Source organism: Arachis ipaensis, chromosome B07 (genome assembly GCF_000816755.2).
Source record: "Arachis ipaensis cultivar K30076 chromosome B07, Araip1.1, whole genome shotgun sequence".
NCBI classification, from domain to species: Eukaryota; Viridiplantae; Streptophyta; class Magnoliopsida; order Fabales; family Fabaceae; genus Arachis; species Arachis ipaensis.
The window spans coordinates 116748648-116756928 of record NC_029791.2 but is presented as its reverse complement, the minus strand read 5'-3'; the positions used below and the strand labels follow the sequence as shown (position 1 = coordinate 116756928).

Genomic DNA, 8281 nt, shown 5'->3' with positions numbered 1-8281 from the left:
ATAGGCAAACGGTTATAATTAGCAGCGGTTTATGCTAATTGCTAGAATAACCGCCACAAAATATAAATTCATAACCGCCGCTAAATAACAAATAAATGAAAACAACGTTCGTTTTGCGACGATTTTAACCGCCACCAAATTCAATATACCTGTTTATGTCGAATCGGGAGCGGCCAACCATTAAACCTGCGCTTCCACCAATAGACCCACGTGTGGATCATTGTTAAACCCGCGCTTTCACTATGAAAAGCCTTCCATAAATGAAGAAAGCAGGGCTCAAACCTTGAACCTGGAGAAGGAAAAGCTTTAACAATGTCATGTTGTCCCCAAGTTAAATGACTCTTCAATGTATATAGCGCTAATAATTATATATATCATATCAACACATTTGATTGACACACAATTTTTTGTTATATACTTTATATCTGATCATAGTTATTATAGGCATCTTATATATTACATATATATAAAGGCATGAATCATATTATAATTTATACATAATTTAATTAAATTTAATTTAAATAAAGATTTATTTTTTTATATCTATTATATATCTCTAATTTTACAACTAAAATGTGCTACATGTCACTTTTTTATTGCAATTGGAATCAAATTTTTCCCTCCAAAATTAAAGAATTTTTTCCTCCAGGTTATAATTTTACAACCAAAATGTGCCACATGTCACTCTCTCATTGTAATTGAAATTAAATATTTCCCTCCAAAATTAAAAAAATTCTTTCCTCCTCTTTACTAATTTTACAATCAAAATGTGCCACATGTCACATGTGTCACTCCCTCATTGCAATTGAAATCAAATCTTTCCTTCCAAAATTAAAGAGTTCTCCCATCCTCCCTCTTCCTTTCTCTATTTCTCTCATTCTTTCAACCACTCTATCTATTTTATATATCATTATCAATATCAATGACTAATTACTAATTTGACAATCAAAATGTGCAACCTGACATTCTTTAATTACATTAAAATTAAAATTGAAATTGAAACATATCTATATTATGTATCATATATTACTATCTAATTTAATAATCAAATGTGTCACATGACACTCTATTATTAAAATTGAGAGAAAATATTTTTTTTTCAAAATTAATAAACCCTCTTCCTAAATTCTCTCATCTACCTCTCTCCATTTTTCTACTTCTCTCTACTATTTTTACTCTATATATAATTTATATTTTATATGAGTAATTTGATAAATCAAAATATGTCATCCGATTACATAGAGAGAAAAAATATTATTTTTAAATAGCAAGTATAAAAATTAATTATTTTGATACAATTAGTATTGGGCTAGCCCAATTAGAGAATTATACTATAAATAGGAGTATGATGTAATAATAGAGGATAGGCATGGTGTAATTGGAAACTCTACTTTCTCTCTTTGGCCCTAATTCTAGGGATTTCTCTTCTATCCTCTTTGATTATCTCTGATTCTCTCTAGTTCTTGATACAAATTCGTATCAAATGGTGCTTTCACTGAACACCATGCCAAATTCCTATGATGACACAATTTGAGATCAGATTCAAACTAGCTTAGATCGTTTGAATTCAAATTATGAAAAACGATCCAAGATACTTGCAGAAATTCATGCAACTTGCAACAAAATTGGTGCAACCATGACCAAGAGGATCCATGGGGAAGCCGATTGTGCACTAACAGCAGAAATTTCAACAAAAATCCAGAAGCAGCAACATCCAATTTTTCAGATTCAAGCCAAATCAACCTCAGCTTTTCAACCAATCAACAATAATTCAACTGCTCCAGAAGCAAACAATTCAACACTTACGGCTCTGCAATTTTAGAATTCAGCATCAGCTTATGAGAATGCAGCATTGATGAATGCAGCAACCAATTTTTAGAATTCAACATGACTCCATTTCACACAGAAGAGGAAGAAGAAGCAGAAGAATCATATTTCAGTTTACAAGTTCGACCGCAGCAACAACAAACCAAATCAACAAAAATTACAGATTCAACAAGAAATTCAGCACTAAATTCAACAACAATAGATCACAAATTCAATTTCACAAGATCAGTGTGCAAATCAACAAGTTCAGATTATGCAATTGATGCAGAAGATGCGGTGCCACAATTTCAGCAACAACAACAAAATTCATGCCAAACTTCAAAACCCATGGATGCAGAAGAAGAAGAACCCGATGCAAACTCAGATTCAACAAATAATTCCACAACGAATTGGCAGAATATATCAACAGTTTTAGATCCAGATTTTCAATTCCATATCCAAATAAAACCGCATCAGAGATATCTTTTTCCAGGAACAAGTTCAACTGATTTGAACACACAAGCAACCCAAATTTCAATTCTGCAATCAGATTTCCTGATTCAGGGACTAGCTCACCTGTATGCCGGAACGCAACCTTTGGATGCCGGTGGTCGTCCGTGGAGGGGAACAAATCCGGTCGAGGACGATGCAGCGGCAGATCTGACAACAGGAAGCGGCACCGAGGACGGCACCTCCGTGAAGGAGCAGATGCTTACGACGCCCTGGGTTGACGGAGTGGCAGCAGCGACCGGCACCGGAGATCCTCGAAGGTGTGGAGGAGGGTTCCGGCGCGTTTCTCCGATATTGGCAAGACCAGCTCCACTCCTTGCGGCGGTCTTTTCTTGGGATCTCGAAGAGGAGGCTCGAACGACAAAGAAGCAGGTGGCGGTGGCGTTACCAAGGAATTGCGATGGAGCACGAGACAGCGATGGGATGCCGCAGCTAGCAGTGGATTCTGCAACGGATGGTGCGAACGGAACTGAGGAAAGGTGGAGAAGGAGCCACTAGATCCAGACAGTGGTGCTTGGCTCGCCAACGGTTGTTCTTTCGGCAGTAGCCCTGCACTTAGTTGAGAGGGAGAGAAGAGAAATGAGATTGTTGGCCTTCTGTGTCTGGATTGTGGTGGAAGGGAAGAGGACCCCTGAATTTGAGCTGGGCTTGGAGTGCTTGGATTCAGCCCAATTTCTCCTTTTGCAAGATGGGTTTAAATTTTTCAGTACAAAATCCAACAGTTTTATGGATCCAAATTTTTTTAAACAATGGGATCCTGGTGGTAAATTTTTTTTTAGCAGTAGCATAGAAAATATTATTTTAGGATTATTTGATTTTTTTATTAATTGTAATTAGCTTTTATAATTTTTATTGGGATTTATAGTTTTTTTTTTTCACAACCTTGTAGGTTGTTTTGAAGGGTAGGGTAATGATACAATTAGTATTGGGCTAGCCCAATTAGAGAATTATACTATAAATAGGAGTATGATGTAATAATAGAGGATAGGTATGGTGTAATTAGAAACTCTACTTTCTCTCTTTGGTCCTAATTCTAGGGATTTCTCTTCTATCCTCTCTGATTATCTCTAATTCTCTCTAGTTCTTGATACAAATTCGTATCATATTTCTATTTGTGCAACGGACTTAATAGTTAACACTTAATTAAATGTAAAAGTATACACGTTAAATTGTTTTAAATTCTAGATAACAAATGTTAAAATTAATTATTAATAAAAGATTATACTTTTTTATATAAAAATAATAACTAAAAATCTTATTATTTAATTTTTTATCTACAGATACCTTGGTCTTTTTAGCTAGAGACTTTTGTCAATCTACGAGTTTTTTTTAAAAAAGTAGTTTGATTTTATAAATCTTTTGTGCTATGCATAATCTATATTGTTAGAACAAAGTGGACCGTAATTTTAAAAAATTTATATTCCTGTAATATTATTACGGGTAAAAATACTAGTTCATATTTAATTATGACCGGATCAATTGATTCAACCTGTGACTCATCGGTTGAACCAGTGACCGATAATCCAGTTATATTACCGGGTCGATTATCGATTCGATTCTGATAACTATGTTCCTGTTACTTTTTTATTATTTTGCCTATTTTATTTTGTCTGTTTTTTAATTTTGATTTATTAGAAATTAATTAAAATAAAAAATTTGAAAAATTTAATTGTTGATTGAACTTTGTTTGCCTTTTTATTTTAACACTTAGGTTGATTACTTTAATTTAATAGTTTTGGATTGTAATATTACATATTTGTCTACTTTAAGTATTTCAATCTTTATGCTCGTCGATTGAACTTTGTTTTAATATTAAAAATTCAGACGTTGACTTATTTTTTTCTTTTACAATTACGCTTGAAGGCAAACTTAAAAGATCTTATAGTAAACGAGGAAATCCAATTTGTAAATTTATTTACATGATTAATCAAAATATATTTTTGTAAGTGATTAATTTTTTTCGTAAAACAAATACAAAAATAATGTAACGATTTAAGTAACAGTGATTCAAAGATATTTCTCAAATAAAGTAATGAGAACGTAAGTAAATCATATCCAATTATTTAAAAAAAATGAGTTAGACGTATTTTGCGGCGGTTGAAAAAAACCGCCGTCAATAGCTTATCTAGCACCACAATAATCTATTTTGCGGCGGTTATACCAAAATCACCGCAAAATGCCAATCAATTGGCAGCCATCCTCTTATCCGTCGCATTAACTGCCACAATCTGCCGTTTTTGGTGTAGTGATACACTAACAATTAAAAATTACTAAATTATTGTGAATTAGTCCATCCTCTATCTTTCACATTTTTCTTTTATAATGAACACCTATAAAATTAGCTAATTCATTTATTATCCACTATCTTAAAAGAAGTTTAAAGAATTCAGTTTTGCATTATTTAAAGAATTTTGATACTTTTAATTAGTTATATCACATACACTATCCAGATACTCACCTAATGGAGAAGCAACAAAGGAAAATATGTTATTTGGCTAAGCAACATTATCAACGATAAAATGATAATTGATTATGCAACTTATTCAATGGCTCACACCAGTATAATGTCTCCACCTCATTCGAACTGTGACAAAGCTCTTGAATTAGTATGAACTATTGGAAAGAAAAGAGAGAGATCACAGGGGTGAAGAAAATATGAGTTTCTTGGAATGTAAGCTATATTGATCTGATATCAGAAATTGGTCCATACAAGTGCAGTTTGCTGACCTTATATATGAGCCTATTACATATAATACACACATGCTAAATATAGAAAGAAACTAACTACCAATAACCTATCCTAATAAACTTTGTATAGATTTTTTTTTATTTTTTATTTGTCTTATGCTTAAATTTTTTTTTAAGATTAAAAAAATGCTAGTAGAAGGTGCTTTGACCAGGATTTCAGTTTCTTCAGAGGACAATTTCTCCTTCTCCCACCACCATCTATGTTTTTCCTCAGCTCTAATCCCCTCAATTTCCATTGCCACTTCTTTCATTGTAGGTCTTTCTTCTCCTTTCAAGTTTAAACACTGTTTTGCAATCTTGGCAAATTCATATACATGCTCAACCTTTGCTTCATTTATTATGCCCTTATCTACAATATGAAGCAAACGATTCTCTTTCATTGAAGAAACAAAGAACATTGCAAGGTTCTTTTCAGCATCCGGCATGTCAAAAGAAAGCGCTTTTCTTCCTGTAAGTAATTCTGCAAGAACAACTCCAAAACTATAGACATCACTCTTATCTGTTAATTGGCTTGTGAGAAATGATTCTGGATCAAGATACCCCCAAGTTCCTTGCACCAAAGTGGCTAACTCAGTTTTACCTTGAGGAACAATTCTTGAAGCACCGAAATCAGAAACCTTTGCAGTGAGATCATGATCAAGTAGAATATTGCTAGTTTTCACATCTCTGTGGATTACAGGGATACAAGTATCCAAATGCAAATAAGCTAATGCCCCAGCAGTTTCAGCAGCTATTCTCAATCTTGTTTTCCATGTAAGTCTTAAAAATGGTTCATGACCATGAAGATGCTCAAAAACAGTACCATTGGGAATGAATTCGTAAACAAGCAAGGGAATTTCTGTTTCTAAGCAACAACCCAAGAGCTTAACCACATGCCTATGGTTGATTTGTGAGAGTACAACTAACTCATTGATGAAGTCCTTAATTTGGCTTGCGTCACTAATTTTGGACTTTTTTATTGCTACAGTTATATTATCTGATAATACTCCTTTGTAAACTGTTCCTTGGCCCCCTTGGCCTAGGATTTTGCCTGCATCAAAGTTGTTGGTTGCCTTCCTTAGTTCCTCAATAGTGAAGACTTTGGCTATTTGGCTTGAGCTGCTATGTTTAGCTATATGTTCTTGCAACAACGAACCGCCATTTTGTTGAAAATACTGTTCTTTAAGGTTGATGAGCTTTTTTTTGTTCACTTTCCAATGCACATAAAAGCTTGCCACAACTAATGCTAAGATGCCTATGCTGATGCCTGGTCAATGCAAACCCACCAAAGTGAGTGGAAGTTTCCATGATTTCCAGAGAGTGTGTCATTTAGCTAAAGATTTAAGACTCAGAAACAGTTATTTTTATGTGAAGTTAATAATTAAAAATAGTTAAATAATAATTTAATTAAATTTATTAAATTAACTAACCATTTTTAAGTATGAAAAAACAACTGCATGTAAATTTCGATAGTACAAAAATTGTGTTTAAATGTACACTTACCCAAACATAATGAATAAATCAAAGTGATCTTTGTCCTATCACTGGGGTCGGGACTAGTACATCGAGTTCCGTTGTTTCTCCCGTCTCCTTCAAATCCCTCCGGACACAAACAATTGTAGCCGCCAGGTATGTTCTGGCATTTTGCTTCATGGAAGCAATCATTGGTTCCCCCGCATTCATCAACATCTAAAATATGAAAACTTGTCATCATCATCACCTATTCACTTAAGGGAGAAGAAACAACATACTCACGGTATTTATATTTGAACCAGAGAAATAATAATAATGAAAATGTATAAAAAAGAAACCTCTTGATTAATTAATATTATTTAATATTTTTCTTTAATTATTAAAATTATTTTTTTGATTCTCAGAGGTTTTAGAGTTTAGTCTGTTCGACGGCTGCTGCAGTGTGGGATGTTCAGCTAAAAAAAAATAAAGCGGTGAATAATAATACCTTGTTGACAACCATGAAGGAGGTAAGGGTTACCCTGAAATCCAGAGGGGCATTTGCAAACATAACCAGAACGCTTATCAGAATCGTGACACGTGCTGCTCTCTGCCTTACACGCAAAGCTGGAAGGATTCTTCATAGCTTCAATACACGTTTGGTCCCCTATACTCCAATCCAGAACCACCGGAAACTCAGTACTCTCCAGCTTCTTCAGGTGTGTCGTCTCAAATTCATAGCCACCTTCTTCCACCAAGAACGCATAACCACATGGGTTGAAGTCAATCACTTCACTGTTGTTAACGTTAACCACCCATGTGCGGGGCGGGGAATACTAATACGGCAGCAACCACTGCCGGTGCAGGACCCATTACTCGCATATTGGAGTTTGTTGCAGAAGGAGAAGCATGTTGTGGGATAAGGTCTCGGTTCTTCCGCTGAAAAATTGTTATACCCCACAACTAATCCAAGTGTGTTACAACCGATTGTGGTGAACGTGTTTCGGGTCCATGAGATGCTAAAGCTTCCTGATATAAAAAAGTAATCGATTTCAGTGTGGCTGAGTTTTCCCTGGACGATGCTATAGCAATCGCTAGCTACCGGCGACGGAACGCGGAGTTCGGCATCGTCCAGGGATATGCTTAGGAGAGTTAGGGCTCTATTGTTTGTTGGTAAGGGAAAGTATGGAACATTGTTGGTGCAATTTATGAGAAAATTGGTGTCAAGGGAGCAATCCATTGTGGTGCCAAACGGGAAGGGAATGCTGACGTGGCCGCATTTGGTAAGGCAATGTTTGGCGGGTTGAGTTGCTGCATCATTAGCATGAGCTGCTAAAAAGAAAATGAGGAAAAGGAGTTTCTTCTTTGATAAATGCTCAGCCATGGGGCGGTTTAGTTGAGTGTTTAGCATATGCTGCAAAAAAGTTAGTATAGCTACTAGTTGTACTACCATTCCTTGCATTACTCTGGAGTCTGGACATATCCATCAAAGTGTGTCAAAAACGGTAAAATCTCCGGATAAGTCGACTTCAGGTGAAATTGATATTAGAGAGCCGTTAGATGAAAATTTAGTCAAATCAGTTAAATCATTTAACAGCTCTCAGATATCAACTTCATGTGAAGTTGACTGCAACTGAGTTTCCACCGTAAAAAACAGAGATTATTAACTCATTCATAATAATTTAGTAATGCAAAATTTTTTGGTACTTATGATTTTTTTTTGTCTAAATTATCTAAAAATAGAGATAAAAAAAAGTAGAATTTATTTTTCTATTTTTAAAATTTA

The 8281-nt window shown here is 34.7% G+C and overlaps 1 pseudogene; it reads right to left on the bottom strand.

The window, feature by feature from the left end:
- On the bottom strand, nucleotides 4500-7879 carry LOC107607762 (annotated as a pseudogene).